Source organism: Dicentrarchus labrax, unplaced genomic scaffold (genome assembly GCF_905237075.1).
Source record: "Dicentrarchus labrax unplaced genomic scaffold, dlabrax2021, whole genome shotgun sequence".
In the NCBI taxonomy this organism is placed as follows: Eukaryota; Metazoa; Chordata; class Actinopteri; family Moronidae; genus Dicentrarchus; species Dicentrarchus labrax.
The window spans coordinates 13,742,050-13,754,275 of NW_026136719.1; the positions used below are offsets into that span (position 1 = coordinate 13,742,050).

Here is a 12,226-nt window from a genome sequence, read left to right on the forward strand (position 1 = left end):
ATGTCAGCGGTAAAAATAATGTGTTTGTTTTTTTTATTAGAGTCTATCTTGTCAAATAAGTAATTAAAAGTCGACCCAGTCTGGTTTGAGGGGTTAGCGCTGGTTAAGTAGTAAGGGCAGAGAACAGTGATATCAAGGGGACTTCCATCTTTGTGCATTGACATTTGCAGGGATGTGGACCAATCATGAAAAGCCTACTTACCCCTATGGGAGCTGCTCCCTGCAAAAGGGCAGCAGAAACACAGTTGTTCATCTACTGAGTCTTTAGCAGTAGTAGAACAGCAAATCATTAGATCATAACTTATCATAACTGCTGTGGAACTGTGATGAGGAGTTATAATTCTCTCTTGTGCAACTCTATAGGCTTTAAGAAGCAAAGCCTGATGACTACACACCGTGCCAAATCATTGTTGATGTTTCATTTTTTTCAGCCCAGTCATCACTGAGTACTTCAACAAAATCAGGGCAGGAAGTCCTGATACTGTACATAAATGACAAAACAGGTCATTTGTCAGTGCCTTCCAGCATGATTCATGAATGTTTTCTGACACCGTGGTTCACGTATGATCATGTTTAAGCAACTGAAACTACTGAGTTATGGTTAAAAGATTGGTATTGTGGTTATACAAAACCAATAATGACTGACTGTTAGTAGGAGATGGAACAAGAACCCTTATCTTCAGTGTCAAAGCTGCACACTTTGAACTGCAGTGACTGTTGTACAGAACAGGAACCATTTTAACACTGTGTATTGAAGCCTGGAGTGAAAACTTTAATTTATTCAGTAAGAAAAGCTTAGAGCCTTGTAAAATTGACAAATGAGATCATTGGGGTAAGTCAGGTATAGCTCTCACAATTACAATGTAACAGGCCGGCACTGAGGAAAGCCAATACCATTCAAGACTGTTCTGACCAGCCCTGGCAGAATGAGTTTGAGCTCCTGCCCTCAGGCCCGCATTTCAGAGTGTCTGTCATGAGACCTAAGGAACATAAAGTCTCCCTCCTCTCTGTGGCTATTGACAGGGCAGGATATTAAGCTCATGTGCTTGACTGAGGGGAGTGATTTAGAGGACAGGCGGGTACAGAGGACAGAGCACTAGCCTGTTTAAAGAGGGGTGAATTAAAAGCATAAAGATTAATACTCAAACCTGGTATTGCCAATTAACATTGAATTAAGCTGGAACAATATCCGGGGGCCCTGTCTCTGGTTTAGCAGAATTGTGCAACTACTGACTGAAGCCCAACCTCATCAAAAAGAAGACAGTGAATATAAATATATATCTGTAGCATTTAAGTGTACTGAAAGTAAACACAAATACCTTCGCTAACAAAACAGAACAAAGGTTTTTGTTTTTTGTCTGATGACATAATATCAAAAGAAAGTTAACAACAGGTTTGGGAAAAATCTGGTGGACAGACCCTTGGCCTATGATTCCTTGATGGGTTTTTGGTTTTGGATTAGACCAGATCTAATGATTGTAGCATTTTGTAGTATTTCCATGTCATTTTATATTCCAATTGTGTGCTGATTTACTATACATGTACAATATGTTTCACCTTAGTGAAAATTGCTTTGTTTTCCTTCTGAATTGACTAACTATAATTTCCTTTTAGGTTCACCTGTTTCTGTTTATCTAACAGTCTTTCCCTTATTTGATGTTGTAAGGGATTGGGTTTTTTTTAATCACACCTTTTCCATCTGCACACTCTGATAGGCTTAATTGGAAAATCCAAGGTTAACTGAGCCAAATTATAAGCAGCATTTAGGACAAGAAAGCAGTAATTTGGGACTGCCATAGTGAGATGGAGTGAAACCAGATAATTCAGACAGCTGATAAACTCAATTCATGAACTAGCTGTCAAACCACGATCAAGCAACAGTAACTCTAACTAAACCTGTTTTGCAAGAAACTGTTGATCTGTTTTGAAACATGCTTCAAGAATAGAAATGGAGACTTTTCAAATTTTCCACCAACACACATTTGCTTACTCCCAGGTCATATATAGTATCTCAGACAGCTATTGACCTAAGTTGGAAGAATGATGGACCTTAGCATTGGGGTTATAAATTGCAGCTGTTGGTTGTATTAGGGTGCTACTGCATAATAAGGGATAATATTTCACATCTCGTGGCTACAAATGCAACATCAATCTCATTTTAATGGGAAAAAATATGTATCTTGTTACTGATTAGCCAAAGACTTCTCGTGTATCATCTGTGGGGTAAAATGTGTTCTTGTTTATTATATCATATAATTCAGTTTATTTAAATTTTCCCACAGGTATATAAAACACATTTAACGCAGCACTTTTCTGCAAACCTTTCCAAACAACAACCAACATGTTTAACCTTGCAGTAGGACTTTGTACGTGGGAAAAACTTAAAATAAGCAACAGTGCCCATGTTCATCATAATGAAGGAACGTATTTACCAGTACAACAACAACAATGGAAGTCCATGGCACAGACAATACTTGGTTCAGTATTTTTGTATAATTTATTGACAATAAGAAAATAGTAAAATATACAGTAATCAGTATAAGTCATATAACTTATTTGTCGCTGCCTAATCATTGTTGATGTTTCATTTTTACTACTACTAATACTAATTCTTGTTAAGTATTTTATTAATATAGCACCTTTTACAAAGTGCTTTGTCAGACAAAGCAAGAACAGTCCCATAACCAAACATGTCAAAATGTCTGATAAAAAAAAATACATTATATGAAGTATGTTTTCTTCTTCCAAATAAACATGTTCATGTGTCAGGTTGTTGGTGTCTGTTCTAAGCCAGTGCTGGGCTTTTATAGTTTACTGTGAGAATGGAGCCACAGATAGACTCCCCTCTTCCATCTGTTAGTGGCGGTACCTTTGAAGAGCACTCCTGTTTGTTTACTTTGGAGTCTCAAATTGGGCGTGATGCTTGGTTAGATTTCCATCAGGAGCTGGTTGGAGGTCACTGCACGGAACCAACCCGAGTCCTGTGAAGTCTTCAGCTGCCTATGTTTAGCAGAGTACGACTCTAATGCTACCACAGACAAAGCCTCAGTGGGATTCAGTGAGAGTATAGGGGAAATTGGCAGAAGCTCTGTTTTTCATAAAGGACTCAAAGACCTAAATGATATCCTCAGCTGAGTTCTGACAACCTATTTTTCATATAGCTTAATGAATATTTGATGGATTGTGCGTATGAGTCAGCCATATGAATTGCTATGAGGAAGGGTTACCTCTACATGCTTAAATAACTTCTGAAATGATGTCACATACAGGAACACTTTTTAAAAATGATGGGCTGTTGATGAAGAGCATCTTAATGATTAATCTGTTCTGATCATAAATCATTACGAGGGCAAGGAAAAACACATTATTACAGTGTAGTAGTACAGGCACAGGCTATACCGTTTCAATATTGCATGAGGTTTAGCTTGTAACTCATCATCTTAACTAGGGGTTCCCAAACTTTTCCATGCCAAGGACACCCACAATAAATGTATACTGACCCCCATTTCCCCATTTTTTTTAAATTTTTAGATTTAAAGAAACAAAGTCTTCATAGTCAACCTATAATCAAACAAGCGTTGTAGTCCCAACTTCCAAAAGATGAGATAAAAGTAAAAATATGATATCCCTCCTTTTGCTGGAACCCCACAAAACAACCCACTCAAGGATCCTTATTGGTTCCCAGACCCCAGTTTGAAAGCCACAGAACTACAACTTAATGTAGCCAGCACAGGTGTCTCTTATACTTCTTACTTGTCCTGGACCCTGTTTGTCAGTTTATAACTTGCGATAGCATCTAGTCCAAACTCATGACAAACTACACATTATTAGAAAACACAAAGCCTCATGATTCTATTTGTTGAAATCATTTTAACTTCCATGTAGACTAATAGTGACTTGTTGATGGTTAGGTCCAAGAAGTAAACTTTCGGTAGAGACTAGAAGAAGAATCAGGACTTCATTGAAATGGGGTCAACTTACTTCATTTTCACAGTTACAACAGTTTTCAGACTGCACTCAGGGGAAACTTGTGTTTCTGTCTGTCTACTGAGCTCTTCAATAATTTTTTGGTTTGGATTTGGATAATCAACAAACATTTAAAACAGTTTTTAGAAGTATGTAATTTACATTTTATTTTGTTCAAAATTCCTTTGAATACAGGGTTTCTGACGGTGTGCACACACTGAGAGATTGCTAGTTTAAAGGTATTTATATTTCCACATTTTCCTTTCTTTTTTGCAGAATTTCCAATTCGTATGCCAGATCTATTGATGGGACTAGGAGCACTAATCTATTTTTTATGGTTTAGTAAATGGTTTTCTGTGGTCATATTACCCAAGACATCACCTCATGTGGTGTTAAAACACCTCATCATTTCCAGCTCGCTCCCAGCTACCTTATAGCTCTGTCCTGTATAGTGTACTTTATCTGATATTGATCTCGACTGATATCTATTTGTACTGGCACATAACAATGAAATAATTAATTTGCCTCGTATATTAACAAATAAACAATCAATTTGTACCACCATCCATCCATCTATCCATTGACTGGCGCAGTGAGTTGTATTGGCATGGTTTGTTTGCTGCTGGCTACATGGTACCAACTTTTCTTTATGCTTGGTTATTTTCTGATGGAAAACTCTCCTTTTTGCTCACCCTTGGGATTTGGAGTGGGAAAACTCCAACAAACTACCTGCCGAGTCCCTTGGGGGATAATCAGTCTTTCTTTGACAAATCAACAGCTTTTTTGTGAACATGTTGAGAAAAAAAACTAAAGGATTTTATCAAGGGCATTTTTAACAATTTCATGACTGCTTTATTAATGTTTACAGGTATTTCTGCCAAGTGTTCATGATCTCAGCAGTACAGTAGATCAAATTGGCTGCTTTTACTTTTGGTCACTGCATAGTCAATACAGTTTTGATGTGGTGAGTGTTCAATAAATACACCCACTACAAGATCAATTTCTGTCACACACTACTAGATCCATCTTGAGCAGGTACCTATAAAGTCAGTTATAATACATGTGCTCTCTGGTTTCTTGCCCACTGCAGATAAACAACAGAATTTAAAATATTCACAACAATAACATTGACAAAAGGGAGTCTGTGTCCTCTTTAACTTAATTTATAATTTCCTAATATGTACTGATCCAGGCACTCCTTTAAGATAAGTTCACAAACAAAGTCTTTAAAGGATAGGAAAACTCTCTACTGAGATTTACCTAGGTTAATTTAATGGCCATAAAATCTTTGTGAGTGTGAATTCATAATGATTCGCTCTCACTCTCAGATTTCAGTGGTGGAAAATCTTTTGTTTCACACCACATAGACAGGCCCCAGTGAAATGAAATAGAAAATAAATCTTACGGGGCTCTGCATGACTGCTCTGAAGTAAATGGTAGGACCAGAGTGTCAAGTCTTGTGCAAATTCAGAGTACAGAAATGGTCCAGTCATGTTTAGACAGTGTGTTCATCTTATGAGACCTTGTCTTTAGGATTCAAGGAATATATCACTGTCCCAATTAATCGTCATCATACTGGACATCAACAGTATGGCCCAATGGCAAAAAAAATACATAAATTACAAGACAAACTGCTAGCAGACTGCAATCAGCTAACTAGTTAACACTTTTTTTCTTTTTTTTTATGTAATATGCCCGTAATATATTTTACTTTGTGTTTTCTTTGTATTATTGATGGCATAAATAAAAAAAAATTATAAAGATCAAGTTTATAGGAGACACTTTTGTTATTTAATCTTCATCCACAATTTACGTTAGAAATTAATGTTTTCTATATCTAAACCACTGTTCTGGGCAACATATTAATGGCCAGAGTACAGTAGTATATTCTGAAATAACAAAAAAATCTTGCAACTGCTTCTTCAATATGGTGAGTAGCTCCAGTGTCAGGGAGACATCACTACTGTGTGTCATTGAGCATGCTCAGGGACATGGTTTCTTGTTTACATGCTTTGCTAGTTTGACAAGCAGGGAGGAAGACTACACTGGTTTTGTTCAGTGGGGGAATGTGTCAACTTAATACGACAGTGCTCTTTGATGTGTTGTCTGTTGCTGCTGTTTTCACAGAATATGATCGTTACTCAGCTCTTGGACATTATACCAGTTGAAAATACAGCATGAACACTGAAACTGGAAAAAAAATGCTGATTATAGTGGGGAAACAGTCATGAAACAAAATCAAACTGTAAATATTTTATCTTCATTATCTTTGTGTGAAACTTTTTATTTTTATTTTAACTTGCAAATGTTGGTTCCCCTTCACTTTTCAAAAAGAAGCAACTCATGGATTGGAAAGTAAATATTGACTGGTGACTGTTAATATGACAATATGATATGTGTTAGCCTTACAATGAGCTGGCAACTCCCAGTCTCTCCTTAATATATGTTGTCAAAGGCTAACTACCTTGCCCTAACAACATTAAATACCTCCAGAAAGCATACAATGACCATTGCCAATAATAATTTAAAGCCATGCAATGAAACAAACAATACCTACATTATTGAAACTATAGGATTAAACACCTTAATTAGTTGACTGTACCTGTATTAAGGTTGTGTGCAGGGTAAGCATACTATAAGTCAATTAACAGAGCTTGGTCCATCAATCTATATCAATCTATTGATTTAGTCTCTGCACTTAAAAATATTACTGAGTCATATATAAACATATACACACATATTGATTTGTATGATGAATTGTTGAGGAAGCATTTAACAATCTCAAAGCCTGAGTGAAGAAGCTGTCTTTAAGTCTGGTGGTATACGACAGTGGAAGGTTCTGTACCTCTTCCCAAATGTTCACCAGTATCACTGATGCTAGGCAGCTGAGTGCCAATGCACAATTAATAATTAAGACAAAAAATGAAGACGCTTGTATAAAGGTGTTTCGTAAATTCATCAGTGTGAAAAAACAATAAAAAATACACACTAAATTTGATGTAAAATAATTTAGAAGGCTTTGGTCCTATGTAAAATTGTGTAATGTTGCTATGATACCTCAAGGAGACTGGAACATATAGCCTGGTGTGGCATGGTGTGCTTTGCTATGCGACACTATTTTATTTGATAGCACTATAAGAGTTTTGTGAATGATCATATGGGTCACTTTTATTTCTTCAGCATTTTATGGATTCCTAACATGTTTTACAAGATTATACAAAATAGTTCAAGTCTTAAATGCTTCAATTTCCAGTCAAGATATATATATTAAGTTTAACCATTTTTAAACAAGCAATGGAAGAACTGTAGATTATTTTGAAGCAGTCAACGCCCTAAAACTGCCCTACAGAAACTCACTGGGTTAAAGCCATGGATCATTTTTTGTCCCAACAGATCACTGAACTATCTGACCTTTGTTTTAGGAGCTCATTCTCAGTGGATGAAAACACACAGACATGTAATAAGAGATGACACACACATTATGTCCTTGCCAATGTGTTCCACAGAGCAGTGACACATTTGTTTAAGCACCACAGTACAAAATGGCTTGCAGGTGTTTCACATGACTTATCAATTAAACAAGCAGAAAAGGAATTAAGCGAGGAAATTCTAAATCAGCTTGTACCGTCAGCTGTTGTTCCATCAGGTTTGAAACAACCCCCCTAAGATACAACCTCAATTCTTCACCTTTGTTAAAGAAACTTTTTAAAACACATCCAAAGTAAAGCGTATGTTAATGGAATTTCCCCATTGTGGGACAAATAAAGGAATATCTTATCTTATTTTATCTTAATGTTGAAAAAGTTGCCTGATTGTGTAACAAGTATGAAACAAACCTCACCCTTTCACTCAAACCACTCCTTTCTGAACACTGCCAAAACTATCCTGCTGAACGATGTCAGAGTCAGTTTCCTAACTTTTTTTCCTCCCAGTTCGCAGCTGCAAGAAGTGAATCAATTGCTAAAGACTCCCTAACTCACCAACATATCTGTCTGTCTTTGGGGAGTCTCCACAGGCATTCTCTCATGCACTGTCAGCTGGATTGTAGCTCAATAACAGCACAAGAAAATATTTCTTGATAGGGTTTTTTTCTGTTTAATGGGTTTCAGCTTTATCTAGATTACTTTAACTCATGTGAAGTCGCAAATACCATGACTGCTGTTCCTCGCATTTGAACTCTTATGACTTTTTTTCATTAACACTTTTCACTAGTGCTACAGCTGTATTTTGGATAATAATGGAGATTTTAAGTGCATGAAGTTGGCAAATTTAAAATCACAAGTATTGAAATTAAGGTTAACCAGTGGCTGCCCAGAAGGTAGAAAACAATAATCATGGGTTATAGTTAATACTTTGGATAATGGTTACCAGTCAGGTTAAAGGAATCTAAAATTTCTGCAAGAAAGCAAATAAGTACCCTTCCCAGAATATCAAACTATTCCTTTAGGTAAATGCAATTTGAATAGGTAATTAAAATATATATATGTGTAAAACAATACACTCTACAGTGCTTATATGTTTTCCAGAAACACAAAAACTGAGGATAAATAAATAAGAAATAACATTTAGTGTGCATGTGTGAGGAGGCAGTAAAATGTATTAAATAAAACATGGCTGGCCATCAGCTGTGCTAACTCACGGAAAATGATATGTTGCTTGTATAGAAAGTGTTGCTGTGTAAGCATTCCTGCCACATATACAGAAAAGCATCATCGGGCAGATTCTGCACAGCCAGTAGCAATTAGAAAGAAAATATACTGGTTCTTGATTATGCTGAGGATATGGAGATCACTTCCACTAGGCTAAGTGAGTCATTCAGCTTTCAACTCTCTGACAGGCAGAAATCCACTAGCTAGCTTGTTTGTTCCTGTCATGTCTGTTACTGAGACCATCATGCCTGATATTCAGTCAATTTAAATGCCTGTGTGTCTCTCTCTCTGTGTGTGTGTGTGTGTGTGTGTGTGTGTGTTTGTGTGCTAAAAGTCTCATGTTTAACTTAAAAATGCAATATTTTAAGTCATACTTGAGGAATCTCAAAGGCCACTGTACTGTATTACTCTACGGTCCAAGCATGTGGATGTTGGGTGACACTGTAGAGTTTTTAGTAAGAAAGGTAAAGTTTTTTTGACATCTTTATGGGTACACTGTGAAGTAAAACAGGGGGCAAGATTAGTTTCTGCCAAGCTATCTGTATCATTTAAAGTAAAGCACTGGCAGGATGTTCATCTTTATAATCTCACAGACATCACAGAGAGAGTCCTTCCTGGAGGACAGAAAAAAATATTGGCTTAAATTCTCATGAACTGGGGGTTGTGGGGAGGTCCAGTTACACTGGGACACAATCCATGCAATTAAAAAGAAATGAGCAAATAAAATCAATGAGGATCGCTTACACTGTGGTGTCAAAGGACTCAGCAGAGGACAACACAAGACTATATCTTAATTAGGAGAAATAATGTGTACTCAGGCACAGTCGAGTATATGCTATGAGGGAATACAATGATATTTACAAATAATTTCTCATTTAAAGCAAGCCGGAGTTCATGACTATAAATCCATTAAAAGAGAAGTGATGGTTACCCCCCCCCCCCCCCGAAATCTTTCATTCGTGACAACACGATTATCACTTTATCGGCTGTATCTAGCTAGTAATATAACGTTCCCTCCAAGAGTTGATTGACTTTTTGCTTTTCACCCTGGTCCAAAGTAGGGAAAAAAATGTCATTTAATCCTTTTTTATTTTTTTTTTTTTTTTTTTTTTTTCTTTTAATATTTTTTTTTTTTTTTTAAAAAAAATTTTTTTTTTTTTTTTTTTTTTAAAAATTTAATTATTTTTTCTTCCTGTAAATCAGGAGCTTTTCTGGGGGCTGGGCTGTCTATGAAAAAAAACATGACTTTATCACTTGTACAAAAGTACTTTATCAGTGATTTGGATGAAACTGGATCATATTTTATGAAGAGAATATTGTCACAGTCAGATAAAGGGTCAGTGTTACGAACCAAGGAACACTTGCATCCGAACAAGAATATTTTTATTATCAGTTCTAAAAAAAAGAAAAGATAAAAACTTAAAACTAGCTTTCCTTTTTTAAACAAACAAAGGAGAAGCTGATCCTGTATATTTGTAGGAAAGTATTTTAACAAACGTAGTTTGCTTTCGGTTAAACGTTTAACAGAGCTCTAGTCTCACCAACGCACACAGCATGGAAGCTGCCGCAACTCCGTTTCCAGTTTATATACGCCCAACCCTGATTAGCAATTGGGGAAAGCCGTGCACATCTACCCGCTGCAGAGGGGGAGGGCAGTACCCTGAGGAGTACAGGAGAGAGAGAAGCACAAAACACAAAAACAAGACACACGGCTCTATGGCCGTAACAGTGTGCTACAGCTGATTGAGCAGGGAGTAACACACAGCGCTATTTGCTACTGTGATGCCAAGTCCCTCCATTGGTGCCTGTTTTGACAGGAAATACATAAATATGGGGAAGAATGTAGCACTCTGATTCCTGTTTCATGTGGACTTTCAAAATGGGTGTGCTAGAACAGGGATTTTTCTTTTAATTAATCCTACAAAATAAGTGAGGTTTTGAAATGCCTATGCTTGGTGTTCAGTTACTGTATTTGGTAGGCTCAGCCTGCTAACAATTGCAGTTAGAGCAAATAAACCATTCCTTACACTTTGGTCTTACACTTTCTCATATAGTCAATTAAAATCTGCCATTCATTTTAAAACGTGTACCTAAAACATGTAGTGTTCTTTCCTGTCAAAAATGGTTTTGATGATGATGTAAGTCTAAAAAACTACAGTAGTGTGAATAACAGAGTCCTCTCTCTCTCTTGCACACTGTCTCTCACTTTCTGCGTCTCTTGCTCTTTCTGTCTGTCTCTCTCTCTCTCTCTGAGGGTATTTTAACAAGGTGCTGACAAGAAAAATGATAATGATGTGTCTGTCACGATGCAGAGCTCGGTAAATTTGTCATGATGGCAGGTGACTGATGGTCTGGTATCCTCCATTGGCCAAACCATGAATTCTTTCCCTGAACATTCAAACGCACGCGCACACACACACACACACACACACACACACACACACACACACACACATTAGAAGTCAGGATGTCTAAAATCACATGTACGAGCAGGTAAATCACATCTTTCCTCAGGTTTATGGTCATTGTTCACTGACATCTGTTTTCCATTTGCAGCATGGAAGCCATGAAGTCCTTATGATAACCTTTACAAACTGTCAACTACTGTACCGAGACTGTAACTTTGAAATGTGTGACATGGATGCTGTAATCATTCCTCTTCTTCTACATAGTGATATGTAGGCTACATCAAAGCATCCACCAAGGTCATTATTGTTTCAGTGTTGCAAAGATTTGGTTCAGTTCAGTGTGGCTCAATTTGTTAGACTGCCTAGAATTTACTTTCAATATCAAGTTTGTAACTCTTCTTGATTTGTGTGGTGTTACAGTGTGTCTCATAAATTCATAAAGTGATGTTTTAATGGCTTTGTGCAGCATTAAGAGCACTAGAGAAAAAAGTTTACTCCACTGACTTGACGTGCTTACAACTAAAATCATGTTCTGTTGTTATTGTTTTTATCGTCTAATCCTCTCCGTTTACTTTCTGCTATAAATTCTAAAAGCTAAAGCCACTATGGGACATGGATAGGGAATAAAAACTATTACCGTAACATCTATTTTTATCTAGATTAATGAGAAAAAATTCAAAACCTTCATACAAATACTATTTCTGCACAATGAAGAAACAAAAATATAGTGTGGTGTATATTATAAAAGTAACATAACATTCTTAAAATTTGTCAAAGGACAGGATAGCATTGATTAAAGATCTTGTTTTATTCTAAACTGGAACATAGTGCATTTGATGCCGGCATTACAATAAACAGAAGAGCGACTCAACTATTGCAACTAGAGTTCCCTGTTCAACATTTTCGGCAGCGGTGAAGGAACGTATTTTCTTTCGTTTTTTCAGCCATAAAGAAAATCAGCCATGTGATGGGACTTTCATGTGTTGTTGTGAATCTGAATAAGGTGTGCTCCATTTATTGGTCTGCGCTTGCCAGAAATTGTTGTCTAGAGACATGTCAGCATCAATAGCTGTGTGACAGATGTCACCATGTGTTTGGTGTTTTTGGAAAGAGGGAACATGCGAAGAACATTTCTATAAATGTTTAATAAGAAGCAGGAAAACAACAAGTTCATACAGTGCTGTAGTTGTGCTCCATGTTATA

At 36.7% G+C, this 12,226-nt stretch overlaps 1 protein-coding gene across 2 annotated transcripts in view; it reads right to left on the minus strand.

Annotated features, from left to right (window-relative positions):
• The window catches only part of gpc6a (glypican 6a), a 130,223-nt gene that overhangs the window by 34,143 nt on the left and 83,854 nt on the right, over nt 1–12,226 (minus strand). The gene's annotated exons all lie outside the window — the stretch shown is intronic.